The sequence below is a fragment of the Hyalella azteca genome, unplaced genomic scaffold (genome assembly GCF_000764305.2).
Source record: "Hyalella azteca isolate HAZT.00-mixed unplaced genomic scaffold, Hazt_2.0.2 contig11130, whole genome shotgun sequence".
NCBI lineage: Eukaryota > Metazoa > Arthropoda > Malacostraca > Amphipoda > Hyalellidae > Hyalella > Hyalella azteca.
In genome coordinates, this window is record NW_025941139.1 from 99,497 (window position 1) to 116,870 (window position 17,374).

General features: G+C 37.4%; 1 protein-coding gene and 1 long non-coding RNA gene across 2 annotated transcripts in view; both read right to left on the reverse strand.

Moving 5' to 3' along the window:
* The window catches only part of LOC108674027 (organic cation transporter protein), a 42,621-nt gene that overhangs the window by 16,184 nt on the left and 9,063 nt on the right, over positions 1-17,374 (reverse strand). The window lies entirely within an intron of this gene.
* Positions 9,697-12,696, reverse strand: LOC125178588. Its single transcript, XR_007156955.1, has 2 exons — positions 12,223-12,696; positions 9,697-10,243 (listed from the first exon to the last, which is right to left on the reverse strand). It is a non-coding gene; the product is annotated as an uncharacterized LOC125178588 (long non-coding RNA).

The window sequence follows — 17,374 nt, forward strand, 5'->3', positions numbered from 1 at the left end:
GATACTTGCCAGAGAAAAATTTAAGTCAATATTTTCTTCAGTTACCACGGAAAGTTTCTTTGCCAGATAAGTTCGTTCACAACCAACCTATACCCAGCAGAGTGAGTGGACGACTGGTCACTGGAGAGCTTGCATGGCAGAAGCATTGAACACACGACTGGATGTTAGCAGCCGCCGTTCCCCTGGTTCATTTTGCCTCACCAGAAATTCTGAAAATTTTATCTTCTTGTATAATCAGTTCATTTCAGCATTTGGATTATTCATGAGCCAAAATTGGCTTCCTTCCATTCATATTGTGACTATTTATTATGTTGCAAAGCGGACTCTTCAATTTCTTCCTTCACTATACGAGTACGTTCGATTTTAATTCTCGCTCAGAGTATAGACAGTGAAATGATTCGCCAATACTATCAGAGTCGAAACTCAGGCCCGAGCTATGAAAAAAGACGAATATTGTCTTTTTGGTCGTGCAGCCATCGTATGGTGAATTTTAGGTTTGTTCTTATCGAAATAATCAAGCAACAAAATGTGATGAAGTGCATCTGGGCATCTCAGAAATTTTAGCTCCTCTGCACATTAATTTCTTTTGTAATACTAATTAGAATTCAAAATACAACTAGCGTATTAACTTTTCGTGCTTGTTTAATTGGGTCATATTCATGGATATCCAAAAGCGACATGTCCATAAGAAATTTTTTTTCACTGGCCATATAGAAATTATCTTGGAATCTTATAGTTGATGATTGCAAGACGACATTTTTGGCTTGTTCCCATGACGAAAGGTGTATAAATCATTCATTTGCGAAAAAAAATATTACGACGCTCGTACGAGCGTACTGTCAATAAATTATAATTAATTTATAAATTGTAAATGTATAATCAATAAAATATACAGTATTAACGGAACCGTGTGAGACTGGGCATCAGTGCGCAGTGGCGTGCCACAAGGAAGCGTTAATTAATTCTTGGGCTTGTCTTGTCCCTTGCTTTTGTAAACGACCTGCCCGAACTAGTGTCATGTGTGTGCTCCATGTATGCCGATGACACAAAAGTTTTTAATACAGTGAAGGATGCGTCAAATAAAGTGAAATTGCATGATGACCTTGACAGTTTAATTAACTGGCTGAGACGTGGCAGTTGCGTTTTAATGCTGACAAGTGTAAAGTACTTCACCTCGGGAAGAATAATAGACAGCAAGATTACAGTATGAAAAGACATGGTTGCTCCTAGCTAGAGGGTAATGATTGAAAAGTCTATTGTGAAAAAAGATTTGGGAGTTCGTGTCGACCAGGAGCTGAAATTTTTCAAGCATATTGAAACGCAAGCTAATAAATTCAACAAACTTCTTGGACTGATCAGATGCTCGTACGAGTTCCTAGATGCAGAAGCGATGAAGCTGTTGTTTGTTGCTATCGTACGCCCGGACCTATATAGAGTTTGGAAACGCCGTGTGGTCAGCGAAACTTGAAAAGGATAAAAAGTTGGTGAAGAGTGTTCAAAGACGTGCAGCAAGGATAATTCCAGGCTTGAAGGGCAAATTCTATGAAGGAAGATTGATTATGAAGCTTCCAAGCCTCTCTTACCGACGTCTGCGTGGGGAAGTATACATGTATACCTTATCGAAGTATACGTGTATACAGTATACTCATAGAAGTGTCGGCACTGAAGAAATACTGTAGATAAGGCCCATGGCCAGCTGTCGATTCCTATGCTTTTCGTGACTTGATTCACAATGGATCCGGCCTTTGAAACCCGATATTTCCCTAACTGACGATTGATTGAGATAGCTGCTTCATGGTTTGTCACGTCATCTTCTCGTCATGGTTTATACAAGGTCCCAGAATCCCAGAAGGATTACTAGAATCTGCCTAGACAGCCTAGACGATTGCAATTTTTTATTGCATTTACCCATGGTTGGTTGCTCTAAATCCAATCCTAGTTGAAAAGATAACAAAAAAAACTTGAGTATTGTTTCCATTTTCAAACTTTTTTAAGCCCGTTTGGGATCATTTCAGTCAGTTATTTCTTCGAATTACTGTAGGAGACAACTGGAAAATCGCCATCGCAACTGTATCGGTAATGCATATCTTTTCACAAGATTCAGGCTAAGAAAGCGGTAGCTATAGCAACCACAGGAGCTTGGCCGGAACATGAATTCAAGCGGCCACATCAGTGAACCTGATAGTTTGTTTAAAAAAATATAACTAATTAGCTGATAGCAATCCCGAATAACTCCGGTAAAAGTTGATTAATCAGCAAGAAATTGCATCTCAGGAAACTATAACAGAAGCAGCTTCCTCATAAATCATAATTAGCGAGGGTGTTATTGACTCGGCTCTTCTATGGTCTAACAGTCTAACTTAACTGCTCACTGTGTTTGTGACTTACATAATATACTCAATTACGGAATTTCGATGCCTTCAAAACCATTACCGAAAGCCAACATCAAATCCGTATTATGTACTGTTTTTTATGATTGGTAACTTTTGAAATGATGTGGTTTTTATAGTGTTAAGGTTTACAGTTGAAATTAATTGAAATGATCGTTAGGAAAAGAGTTCGAGTTATGCGAAAGCTAAGATCCGTCACGTTTATTAGTAGATAAAATGGTGGTGGAATATTTGAAAAGGTCTCAGGGTTGGAAACGGGAATATGAAGGAAAAAGATAAGAGCATTAAAAGCAAAGCCATGTATATTTATGAGGTGATTACAACTATAAGCAGCAACTTTGCGAGCGAATTTACAACAGGACTGTCAGGACAGGTTGGAACTGGAATAACTATGGGGAAGACTGGAGAGCCAGAGTGAAAAGTTTGCTATATTGAAAAGTGTTTTGTATAAATGAACATCCTTGACTTATTTTAGTTGGTTATTTATAGCGTTGCAATGCTATTTCAGGAGGTGAATTTAACTTCATGACATGGCACATAAAACTACATGCATCTTTTGACACTATACCTATAGTTGAAATTTTGATTTACCAGGCTGGAAAATATCTACTCATTAGCTCCTTTATTGTCAATCTTACCGTGGTAATAACTAATAATTATAGGCTGAAATTAACATTTGCATGAAATAGCATAAACAGCAGAAGAGAATAAAACTTAGTTGAAGGCTACCTAAATATTCCAAAATGGAGCTGTCATGTGATCCGCTCCAAAATTGTTAGTGTTAGTACACCAGTTTTTACTTGCTAATGTTATTTGTCATCTAATATTTTAAATAATAAATATCTGCTCTCATTCTCTTGAGATTTTTGGATGATAAGTAACTCTCCACGTAGTAGTATATAGAGCCGAAAATATAATGGATGTCAAATGGGATTTAGTTTTGATTGCTCATATATATATTTTTTACTCATGTGCAATTAAAACTAAAAAAAATCATTTCATTCAATCTGAAACTCTTTCTGATATCTGATAAAGAAATGTGTGCAAGCTTTAAATCTGTTCAATGTCAATCAGAATTCAAAGTCGAAATCAGACTATTGTTGAGTCACACAGTTTGATTTTCGTGCATAGTGACTGCATACAGACGACAATGATTATTGAACATATACAATATATTGCATCTGAGCCTCTGCTTCAAGGCACGAGTCATTCCTTATTACGTAAACGCAGCAATCAATTATCGTTAGAAATGGAGCATCCCAGCCGTGATACAATAGTTGTTCAAGTCGAGCATTCTGACGTACGTACTGACTGCTGAGTACTTAGGTGTTTATAAATTAAGCTAAAAAACTTATGAAGTTACATCGCGATCAAAGATTTTTTGACATCCAGAGCTTAGCTAGCGTGGCCTAATTTATGACGGGTTGCCTGTCGGAAACTACCACACGTCTCGGACAAATTTACAGCCGGACTCGTGGCTGGTCTCACGGCCAATCTCCGAATTCAATGACCAAGGAATATCTCCCGAACTAATGAACGCAGCCCGATGAAACTTGGCACACTTATTCATTAGGGCCTAACGGTGATGTTAAGTGCGTGAAAAAAATTTCCATTTCACTTTCATTCGTGAGTTATAAGCAACTCTGGCCGAAGTTTGCAGTGACCAAGAAATTCCTTCAAAACTACTGAATAGATTTGAAGGAAACTTTGAATATACATTCCTACCCTTCCAATGTTGATGTTTAGCTCGTGACAATTTCTTCGGTTGTACCTTCGTTAGCAATTTTTTCCCCATTTCGCCTTCATTCGTGAGTTATACAATTCGTGCCGAAATTTGCAGTGACCAAGAAATTTCTTCTAAACTACCGGTACTGAACAGATTTGGATGAAACTTTGAATATACAAACCTAACATCCCAACGGTGATGCATGTTTAGTTCGTGACAATTTTTTAGATTTTGCCTTCGTTCGTAACTTTTACGGATATACGGAAAAACGACTGGCATTTCTGAAGCCGATTTTAAAATTTGCATTGATAAAGAGTCATATACGTTAGAACTATGTATTAGGGGAAAATTTATTATTCATTGTCCTGTTTCGTCTCTTGTTTGATGATTAATGACAGACAAAGATTGATCGTTTGAAATAGCAGTTATTAATATTATTGATGACGATAGCTGAATTATAAGCTGAGTGACGATTTTGCTAGTTGTTAATGATATGCTTGGTGAGACGGTAAGATCATTTGTCAAATGGAAATCTTGACTAACCCTTCAATTTTCTCTTTGAAGAGGATCCTCTTTCAATATGCGATGTGCGTTTGAATCAAAGCTTTGCTAATAAAAAAACTTTATAGTTTTTTTGCCGGGAAATTATTTATTGCATAGTTAATAGTACATCGTAAATATACATCTCAGTCTAATCAATATATAAATCATTCTAATAAATGGACATCACACAGGACCGATGTCGCACGTGAACAATCTCCTTGGATCCCAGTTCATAGCTCCACCTGTTCAGTTTACTTGTATCAACACACATCAACTGGACGTCATTGCAACAAATTCGTGAGTGCTTACCATAGCTTTCGCTCACTTCCGCTGCATTTCCAAATTGTCCGACTGCCAAGGCGTCTTCGATGATCACGAGGCTACTTTTGATGAATGTTTTGATGTTGTTGTTTGATGATGAATGAATGTTGCGAGTCAATGCCTCTAATTTTAGTTTAAAATGAGCTTGAGGACTTTATAATACTAAAATTCTACGACCTTACAGTAATTGTCATTATAACGTATGCTACACTTCACTTTAGTTCGAGTTGGTGTGTTCCAAAGCCAACATTCGAGAGCTCTTTCAGATGATGTTCACGATTGGCTGATTGGTGGGCTGTCCTGTCGGGGGGCTGCTGGCCGACCAGTGAGTTGGTGGAATAATCTTAATCCTCAACCACACAATTCTTGAGTATTACGCATATCGATTGCAATTAAAGCAAATTCATGCTAACAATCAGTGTTGCCAGGCGGTCTTCTTTTCCGGAGGTAGTTTTTTAGCGATGTAGTTTTTTTTTAATTGCGTTGGTCGGCTAAAATTTATGATAGGGGTACTTCATAATCAAATTCAAGAAAAAATAAATGGAATTTTTACAACGGTACTTCGGAGTGAAACCCACCTCAGATTTGTGTTTATTTTTTTTTAATTTTACAAGAAACTATCAATATTATCAACCAACATGAAATTGAAAAAAAATCTAAGCTTTGAAGTAAAGGTGCGAAGTTATAGTAACGTATTTATTCAGAAATTTTCGTTTTGAAAAACGAAAATTAAACTTTAAATTTTATGAAAACACTGAAAAAGGCTTAACATTGAATTTACAATCACAGTAAAAGTTACAAGATGTGACTTCACAATGTACTTCTTTCGCCAGGCTCGGTCAACGACCCACCGTGTGGTACGGCTCGGCAGCGGTAGCATTTTTCGACTTATATAGTCAAGGTATGAAGTGATGTTTCAATGCAACGTTCAGTGGTTAACGATCATTATACTCTGGGCTGTTCGTTCCAGTATATTGTGGTGTTAATCTCTTAATATTTAAAACAAGATGATATCACAGACCGGTTACTGATGGCAGGCTGATTGGTGGTATTTCGGGAATATGCAAGGCGTTCCATTCAGTGCCGATTGGTTCACAAAATTGGTGGTGCACGGCTTGCGGCTGAGACGTTTTTATATGTGCCACTGTCCTTGATCACTCCTAAATTTATTCGTGCTTAACGCTATAGCACCACAGTGCAATCAACTTCTAGTTGATTGTTAATTTTTGTGAAATCTTTAGATAAAATTCTAATGGACAGAATTTTTTTCAGTATAAAGAATTTTCCATTCTAAAGAAATTAAGTTTTTCTTCGCAGCCTTTCTTACAATGATTACTAATTGTTAGATGTTAGTGTAAAGCATTTATCTTGATACGTTAGGACGTTTAGCAAACATTATTTCAAAATGAAGGTAAATTCAGGCACACTAACGCTTTCAATGCAGATGAACTGTTTCAGCAACTGGAATTTCAGAAGTTTTAGAAAATCCAATTTTTTAACATTTAGAAACTCTATGAAAACATGGTATCATTGTCAAGAGATCGGTGCTTTTCCTCCTCAAAAATTTAATTAGTTTTGATCCTAACGCTGGACTTTATTTGGTTTATTTCTTCATTTTATTTATCTTCACGAAATGACTTCTATCGATAATCATGTAATGGACTATTTTATCTTCATTTTGTTTCGCAAGTCCAACACGGCAGGTCATTATTCTGGATCTCTACGTTCCTTAACTGCTTGCCTATTCATAATATAAATTCGTTACATACCGTGAACGTTTCTCCTTAATTAGGCTGCCTAAATTTGAATGCTTGATTCAGTTTTAAATTTCGCAGGTGCGCACGTAGTTTTTTATCCAGCTTAATAGGAGATGCTTGTGAACAGTTATTTGAGATGTATGGGCATTTCATTCAATATGTTTTCGCACAATTTACATTTTAATTGAGCCCAAGATGCAAACCTTACTCTTTCGACAGCCAAATTTCGCGTTTTAGTTGAAGTGGCAATATATATTCAATTGAGGCTTTCCAGCAGGTTGAAATCGAATTGGTTTGTAATTCAAAAGTTTCTACGCACCGTTCTACGTTCTATTAGTTGTTAAAAAAATCTGGAAATTTGTTGTCATCTTGATGCTACTTTATTCTCGTATATAACGAGCAGGATGCAGCAGACAAGGCGAGTGGACTACCGCCTTTTGTCAATAAAGCCATGGACTTCACGTGAGTCGTCGATGCTGCTTCTCCAAAGATTTCTTTAATTGGTTAAAAATTCTAGGAAATGACGCTGAAGCGAAGAAAATCGAAGATCAACTTGCCGCAAGTTATCGAAATCACACCAGCAGCAGTTGGCCAGTCGGGTAGTCGAGGGACAAGTAAATAAGGAAAGTCTTATACGTAAATCCAGGTTTGTAAATATTTTTTATGGGTTGTAGTTTTGTAAGTCTTAACTGTAGACAAAACAATTGATGTCACTTGTTTGTTTATATCGCAAGTTCACCAAAAATTTAAAAGCAAAGAATAGTCCAAAAAAATCATATCTTTATAGAAAACGTATCGTATCACTATTGACGTTTTCTATAAAGATATTAATTTTTGTGGACTATTCTTTGCTTTTAAATTTTTTGTAACAAAACGTTGCGGTTGATCGCTCGCGAAATCAGATTATGTTCAGTATGAAGGATCGATCATTCAACTGTGATGGAGAGCGATTGTCCATACATTTTTTATATTGTAGAAACTCGAGCCAAATAATTGTAAGGGAGTATAATATTTTTGAATTTCAATCCTATGGTTTGAACTGTTTACACAATTTGAGCTGGGATCAGCGCAGCTGAGCGGCAACTTTCCGAGTGCAGCTTCATAGGGCTTAGATAGGTACCCGTACGTGCAGAGGGCTGGTAAACTCGAGTAGTTGTGGTGTGAATTGTATCACCAATTAGTGTATTGATTAACGATAATATACTCAACTGTCTTTCCCCGAGCTTTACTTCAAGCATGTCGCATACGTTGATTGTTATTGAAGGAAATGGTGTTCATGCAACCATTGATTGTATCAATGAATAGTTCCCAGATGTTTAAATCACCCAACGTTATTGTTCACGTCTGCAAAAGTCCAGCATGTTACAAAGCATGACCAGTCACTTATAAATACTAAGCCGAGAAAAATTTTTGAATCAAAATTGTATGAAATGACTCGTATTGTGTAGACCATGGAATCAGTTCATGAGTAGCTGCAGTGTAGACTTGAAGAATGCCAAATAGAGTCCGAAAGTGTTTTTCTTGGCTTGTTCGAATATTCTACGACAAAAGACGGTTTATCTTATCTGAAATAGATAAACATAAAAATATTCTCTACTGTGGGCAAAATTTTATTTATTTTTCAAACCTGATTTTCACCGACGAAGTCTTGAATAATATTAAGTCATGTGAAAAACTGGCTGTGTAACTCATCCTTGCGACAACATTTTTTCTTCGTTTATTGTCAATACAGTATGAGGAACTGACTATCTGCCGCGCCGCTGACTCTCCGATTGTAATTGCGTTTATCAACTGACCATCCTAAGTTATACATACATTAGTGTCTGTACAGCTTAGTCTTCGTTTCAGTGAGACTTCTTCAATAGAACAATTATACTCGTTTGAAACAAGTCTAGATCAATAAAAGTATCGATGGAAGCGGCAAATTCCGACTATTCAATTGTACTTAATAGTTCTCGGAAATCATTGACTGAACAATGATTTCCTGCTTCTTATCTTATACATACTTACTCAAAATACAGTGAACCCTCAAGATTATCCATACATACAGGCACACAATAAGTATAACTACCCGTGAAATCGAATTTGTATTATTGAATAAATTAAATCTACATTTTGACCCACTTAACTTGGTCTCGCAATTAATTAAATGTGTAGCACTATACAGTTATACATGTGTAACGTACCACGAGATATCACTACCTTCCCTAACTGTAACGTGAGCCGTGAGGCATGGCGGGAGCTTCGAAATTTCTACAGTGACATCGAGTATGTAGCGCCATCTTGTGGGCAAGTTATAAGCTTTCAGATAGATGTTTAATTCAGCAAGAGATGGAGCCACCGTCGCTGAATGTGACGCGTCGTACGACGCAGAGATCCAGTATGTGGCGCCATCTTGTGGGTAAGTTGAAAGCTGCTCGATAGATATTTAATTTAGCAAGAGATGGCGCCACCGTCGCTGCATGTGACGTGATGTAGCCTGGGGAGCGCCTAAATCACCATTGAGCGTTTATCTGAATTTTGGACGTTTTTTATTGGAACAATAATAAAAAAAGGTGAAACTTTACACAATTATTTATTGAAAATCCATCCTTCCTACTGTTCATTTCGAAATTACCGATTACAGCTACTAAATTACTGATACAGTTGACGGGAAAAAAATTTACTCAACTTAGTATGTGGATCAAGCGATTTTAATGTACATTGGGATTGCGACATCCTTTTATACGGGAATTTAAGGATGTGTCAACCGGGTTCCTTGAGGCTATAAATTAAAAATCTTTCCTAAAAAGATTTGAAATTTCTTGTCAACTAGCTGGGGCCGTCATTAGACGATCAGCAGCTCCTCCGTCAAAGTCTAGACTCTAGAGCAAAGGCCGTCACAGGTTAATGTTCGCACCGGAACGGGAAATAATTCAATTTGAACCATTAGCTAAGGTTAATAACATATAAAAACGCGAAATGGAGAAAAATCATTGTTGTACGAACATTCACTACAACATTTATCCTATCACGTGGCCTCCTTACCTAACCTGATAACATCACTTCACACATCCTATCACTTGAGTCAAGTTGCAGATCTGTGGCCTAGAGAAATATAAAAAGGCCTTTCGAAAATTGGCAACGGGAAACGCTTCTCACCATATATTCCGGTCTATACATATAAAATCACAATAATTTTCGAAGCACTACTTTTAGCTAGGTAACCGATCATTGCTTCGTAAACTATTATTACATCTACCAGGGTTTTGATCTTTCTTGAAAATCGAAATTTTAATCCAGAATTGACGTCTCATTATCCCCTTTCCTTGAAGATTGTTGACTGCCTTCTTTCTGCGCCAGGCTTGAATTCTCTGTATTTTAATAGTAAGCTGTAATGAGGTGGCTTTTTTCTTCTCCACGCCCAAATTTATTATTTCGGAAAAGTTTATAAAGGTTAGAAGTGTAAACAATTCTCTTTATAATCATCAGGGACCAAGGCGAGCATTTCTGGAGCTTTTCGGCATCTGTCAGGACGTAAAGAATGGCCAATTAATTTAATTTATTTGCTGATCGATACATCAGTTGCATTCTCTACATACTTGGCAACATTTTCTGCTACAAGTTATAACGTATAAGTATGTACTTTAGAATAGTTATAACTATTAATAAATAAAATAAAATATAAATAAATAGTTGATTACTTAAAAATTAGTTAAATAGTTAAAAATAGTTGAATAGGTAAAAAATAAATACTAAAGGTAGTTATAACTGTTTATAGTGTATAACTAATTTTTAAATAGTTATACAGAGAACTATCGTCATGCAATTTTTTTAACAGCAACTGGGGTAAACCAAATACAGTAATAAACCAAATGACAACAACTGGAACAAACCAAATGAAAAACTATATGACAACAGTTGCTGCAGGTGGCAGAGAATTACTTGTAAAGGCCAAGCACAACTCTGTGGAATTCGACGATAATCAACGGAAATGCGTAAATTAATCCAGCCAGATGGACAATGTAATACATTGTCTATGTTTCCGAGGAAATTTGATTGCATAAGACACTGAATGCCAGGTTGCACGTGGACGGAGTTCATTTGAAATAACAAGTGGCTATAAATTCTTAAGGCCCGTTTACACTAGTGGCAACGACATGCGCTTTGAGTCGTTTGCTGCAGTGCCTCACCGCGCACAACCGTTCACACTACTTTTGTACGCGGTAGTTTGAGACCGCGCGCTTTGAACACTAGTTGCCACCTAGACGTCAATGAGGATGAATGTAACCGGATTTGAGCTGTGGGCCATTGTTCTCGGGTGTGCTGCGGTCCGTCATTCTTCGCACTATGCCAGTTGTAAACGAGAATTTAGCATAGGCATCATAATTAGAGACTTAGCACATTCAAAAAGATACAGTTTATAAAAAATATAGTCTATTCTTAAATAAAAAGTTCCAATATTCGTACAGATATTATATCATCCTTTGAAATCGTTAAACGGTAATGCATAAATTGTCAGGAGTTGCTAAAATCACATAAAATAAACAGGTCCTGTAAAAATAACTTACATCATTTGCATTTCGATTTTTGAACTTCTTTGACCGAACACTCCATAGGCATCCGTGTTCTATATAAAGATCAATTAGGCTCTCTACTAGAGAGTGACTCCAAACGAGAGTGGTGTTAGTCGACATTTGTTGTGCCGGACCAGCGTACACCATCAACCTTACTAGACCACAGATAGCTATCTACTAACTAAGAATTTAAAAGCAAAGAATAGTCCACAAAAATTCATATCTTTATAGAAAACGTTTCGGAGACCAGCTCCATCGTCAGTTCGTAGAATCTAGAATCACAAATCAGAAGTTACAAATTAATACATTGAAACCATAGAACAAATTGAATTTCTTTAATTAACTAATTTAGATTTTTAATTTGATTTAAATTTTTAACTTAATTTAAATTCTTAGTTAATTTGCGATTTAAGCACACAAGTGATATCAATTCTTAAATAGCTATCTACTAAGCGCCGCGCTTGTGTTGCATGAGGCATGGCCCCTGTCAATCGCTAGCTCGTCAATCGGTCAAGAAGCGCATGCAGAGGCTGCAAAGCGCCTCTGCATGCGCTTTGAGGCGCTTGATTCTCGTGTGTTGCCCCTAGTGTGAACGGGCCTTCACAGGGTAACCAGTTGAGGCTTATACATAGACCTTACCTAATGCGCTGGTTCCTACTAATGGAAAACTCAAAAAATCCTTCACGAGATGAATTTTACCTTATAAATTCCCTGTAGGAATATAAATAGCAACAAACGAAAAATATGTGAAACATCAATCGATCGTTCAAAGTATTTAATAAAATAATATAATGTTCATCCGAAGTTATAAAATGGGGGAAAAATTTTACTGACTGAAATTACTGTGCAATAGTGAAGAAATTAATTCAATAAAAATTTAATACAGATTGAACATATAAACGTAAATAACAAGATAGATATTCACTTACCATAAGGCTTAAATTACCATGATATGAAACACAATTAGATAGTATAGTTCTTTGATTATCTCCACTGTCTCCATACAGTAAAACATATGGACTTCGCAATAGTTGTATATATTTATACTCTCGCATCATTTCGATAAAGTCATTCATATTATCTGCCGACGGCAAAAAATAATGATCTTTGAAAACGTTAAGTTGAGCAAATGACCAAAATGAAAATTCTGAAGCAACATTCTCTCGATAAAACAGATTAATATACATGAAGATTTCATAGCCCTTTTCATACCAACCTCATGAGTTAAACTATAGATTTTTCTCAGGGGTAAGTTAAGTGCTAATATATCACGTTGACTCCGATTGCATCATATTGTACTATTATATCATTTTTTGTACTATTATGAAAAAGTATTGCCAGACGGTTTTTTCTTCGGGACAAATTCCGCGATTTAGTTTTATTTTTCAATTGCGTTGGCCGGCTAAAATTTATGATAGCGGTACTTCCTAATTAAATAAAAGAATGGAATTTTTGCACCGGAGCCTACAAATATATTGAGTTATAGGCCTTTTTTGTTCGCAAATATTTCCGCTTTTTAGCTAGACCATCTGGCAACCCTGAATTACGCACCAGTACTTCCTGGAGAATTACATTTCGTGATACGCATATGTACCACTTCGGAATCAGCGTGTTAACGTAGACAAAAATATGAAAAACTAGGAAAAAGATGATAATACAGCGTGACGAGAAGAATTGGATTGGCTATTTAACGCAAAAGGTTGGCTGTTGGGAGTGAAATTGTACAGGAGGGAATTTAAAGGAGATATTATGAAAATTTCTCCACTACTCGACTACCTGTGAATGTTATTTGCATATGATCTACAATTGTAATCTTTCCTCCAGGCAAACGATACTAAAATAACATTGATTACGATTAGATTATGTTGAAACAAGTAACAACCTCTATAATGCGTTCATTCAGTGTCAGATGCTAGGTGGGAAATTGTAGTAGATAAACTATCACGCACGCTCTTCATAAGATGACACATATGTTGTAAAATCTCTTTACCTACGTGCGATTACTATTCATCAATTATACAGAGAGTTCAGAAGGTTATTTACAATATATCAAGGTATGAACAAATTATGAACAATAATTTTTTATGTGAAGCTCCTGGAAGGCACAAGTATAAGTGAATACTATGCTACAACGATCTACTGCTTGGACTAATACCTATCATGATAGTTAATTTTAACTAATTTCAATTCTAACAAATTGCATTGCAGGGGTTGTTCAGGGCAGGCTGTGGAAATCGGATGAACAATTCAAACGAGTTTAGTGACATTGCTTTGCCTTTTCTGCACTGCATGGCTCCAGTAAATGCATGTGCTAAATCCATGTTCGGATAAAAATAGGGATACAAATTACCGGATTGGAAAAGTTTATAGCGCAAGCCGGCGCAGTGATGTTAATCTAGGTACTAAAATGCAATTTTATGAACGCGTGCAAGCGGTGAACCACTGGCCAAATTGACACAATTTAGAATTAGTGGACAAATAAAGCACCTTAGCGGAAAATTGGAGCAGACATGCTGGCGCTGCATTTCTCGTTCTTCAATAAAGATCAAATTGACACTGGTTTGAATTACTGAACTAATAAAGCATTCTTGTCTGCTTGAGGTATTTAGGTGTTCACCTGTAGCACATATCAGCCACATCTTGTTCGTTGCCAAGATTGACAGAAGTTTGAATTACCAGGTTTCTGCAGCATCCATGACCATTCCATCGATGCTTCATTACTTAAAGAAGCATAAAAATATGGATTGCTGGAACACATAGGTACTGTTAATGAACAATGAGAGTTAAACCATGAAAAAATAATTATACGATAGCATAGGTATAATTAGACTTAGTTTCAAAATATGATCCAGTCCTAATACAATATTTTAAAAGATCTTAAACCGTGTGAGCAAGCAAAAGACGCCTATCACCCGTACTATACAAAAATGGTTATGCCATTCTGCAATTCCTGATTTATTTGCACGTGGATTCAGTACATATACCTAAATTCCAAGTCCAAAGTTTGGTTACTTGAGTGACTTCTGATACCATTCATGCAAGATGTTGAATAGCCAGGAAGCAAAGAATCGACACAAAAAACTATCATTCTCTTTAGGATGCAAATTCCTTACAATTTTCAATGACAAAGGAAAGCAAATATATTGTTCCATGGGCAGTTCATGGCCATGCTTCTTCATGCAATGAACAATTACGAAACTGTTCAGTCATTAAACACATCTACTGTCCCAACAGCGACGGTTTCACTTTTCGACTATGCATACAAACACTATGATATCTGAAAGTTACTTTTCAAATCATAATACTGTTAGAAATGGATACGCGAAATTACGATCCCGAGTCATCTTAGCATACGTTCATTTAATAAGTAAGAACAGGTAAAATTTTTTTAGTTCACCATTCCTGCCACAATTTACCAAGGGATTTGTTACGAACTACTTTTTTTTTCTTCGTCGTCCAGAATGAGTATGTTGCGGATCCATCGAAATTATATAACTAGTAAGTCAGCTGAACTCTGTTAATTATTCGAAAATAGGATTAAATGCTTTTGTATGCATTCAAAAAAATGCCAGATTTAAAAATATAATTCGTTACAATATAGTTTTTCTCAGTAATCTCTTCTTGTCATTCAAACGAAAAAAAATTATTTCGTTTGTAGTCAATTTCAATCAAAGTATTATTAACTTCACGTACACTTTTTTTTTCAAGAATCCATCGGTTTCGCCGAGGTTTTCCTTAAGTCTTACAAGAATATGTGTAGTTGGTCATCAAGTCGAAGGTTGTTTTCATATTTCAACGTATAACTTATGCACGTTCATTTATAGAGCGATGGACCGAATTCGTTTATAAACTCATCAGGCTCTGATATTTAGTTTTCCATGATTTCTTAGCTTCGATTTATCTAAAAACTCTCAGGCAGTTATTTATATGGCAATAGATGATAGGTTATGAACTTATGACTAATCAAAACATTTAAAGGCTCTACGAAATAGTTTCGTCTGTAGGCGTCGACAAAAAACCGATACCGATGGATTCGATGTCACAGATACCAGCAGATTCCGGCAGCGGTGACCGGGAACACTCCGACACCGATGGTGGACAAGCGTGTGGATGGCTCGCCGTTGGCGACGAACGCAGTAGTGTTTTAGCCCTACTGGGTTCACGTGCAAAAACTGATCAGATTGGTCACCTTTACGGAGGGTTTGTGATCGAAATTTGCAGGCAACCTCTGTGGGGCCAGGTGGTAGATCCGACACGCACTGCAAACCTTACGCGAGGTAGGGAGGGGTCAGACCATATGACTGCGGAACGTTTGAACGGCGAATTTTAACTTCATGCGCAGCTGGATGTACAGCCAGTGAAGTTCGTGTAATATCGGCGTCTCATGGTCTTAATTTCGCTTGGCGCATACACAAGTCGCACAGCTGCTGGTTTTGTGACTTTGGCTTTGTGACAGCGGCCGACGCTACGAATCCATCACAATGAGCCAAAGAATGGGTGACTTTGGCAATGTGATTGATCAGAGACAGTCCTGAGTACAGCTGAATGCAGAGGTTGCGAACCGATGACGCAGGCATGAAAATCTCGTTGCTCAAGTGAACATTTTCGGCTGGAAGCAGATGCTGGCTCCGAGAAATCGCAAACCTAATAAATTTGGCTTTCAATGCATTGAGCAGGCATCTGGCCCTGCAACCCGTCAACGTCCGCCGGCGCACAGTAGCCATAAATTTGGTTGTCGTCATCGTATAGATGCGGGTTAATGCCATGTGAATCAAATATGAAAAAATGTAATTAAATCAAAATGTCCACAGTATATAAAATACATGTGATTGGGCCGAGGATCTCCCCTATGCTACGACGCAGTTGACCGACGATAGCGTAGAAGTGTATAACTCGATCCAGCGCACCAATGCGCTGGGCTACGATTCGATGCAAAATATGTCGATTCGATTACGATACGTCGATTCGATGCAAAAAAAAGTCATGTGGTCAACCGTTTCAAATGTTGCCGACAGGTCGAGTAAAGTCAATGCCGCAATTAATGTCGCTGTGATCTATTCATTGAAGAATGCCTGAAAACACCATCAGCACGGCGGTTTCCGTCTAGCTTGATGACGGTATACGGACTGGAGGCATGGCATTACACCGGACTGTTCAAGATTCTCAAGACCGAAACGCATTCTAGGTGTTCGATTGACGAAATAAACAGGTTGGAGATTGGTCGATACGATTTGGGTTGAAAAGCGTCAAGGTCAGTTTTTATTCAATAGCGGCGTGATATAGGCAGGTTTGAAATTATCTGGAAAAACCTGGTCGGTGAATTGGCGATTAAAAGATTCGACCATGAACGGTGCTAAGGGGACAATATTTAAGGGGTCAAACGGTGCTAAGGGGACAATATTCCATTTAAGTAAGGACGTCGGCAACTGATCACTGGCACACTGCTAGTCTATCAGCGCACGCATCGCAGTTGAGAGATCATCGGCTGCGACGCAGGTGAATCTCACGGCGCAGTCGTACGGGCACGGCGTGAATATTTTCTTTCTATTAGTTCAGTCCAATCCAGTTTATTGACGGAGCTTAATCTAATTTTCCACTCAGCATTGTCCGGTGCCGTTCAATTAAACTTCAAATTCCACACCCATAAACGACTTATTTCATTTCTAATTTTAGGATTGTATTTCATCATTCCTGTATAAATGGCCTGGTGCAGGACGAGAATCTTGTTGGCAAATGCGTAGCTCTCTGTGAAAAGTTGTTCGGGAAAAAGGTAGATTTCGCAGGGCAACTCTAAAGTATGGCGGAAATAATTTTGCGATGCAGAAATTTCTTCGACTCCTCAAATTTCGCGCCGCAAAAGTTAGCAAACAACAACGTGGCATTAAGGTCAATTAATACGTGTACACTTTATACAAGGGTGATTCCCTCCACTAATATGATGTTATTCCTCTCCGAAATGAAGATTGTGGTCACGCTTGCTCTCATTCTTTGATTATGGTCAAGACGGCGATGTTTTTTATCTATTACCAGAGATTGTGACGTTGTTTACTTCCCTTCAAATGCTCCATGGAGAGTCGATGA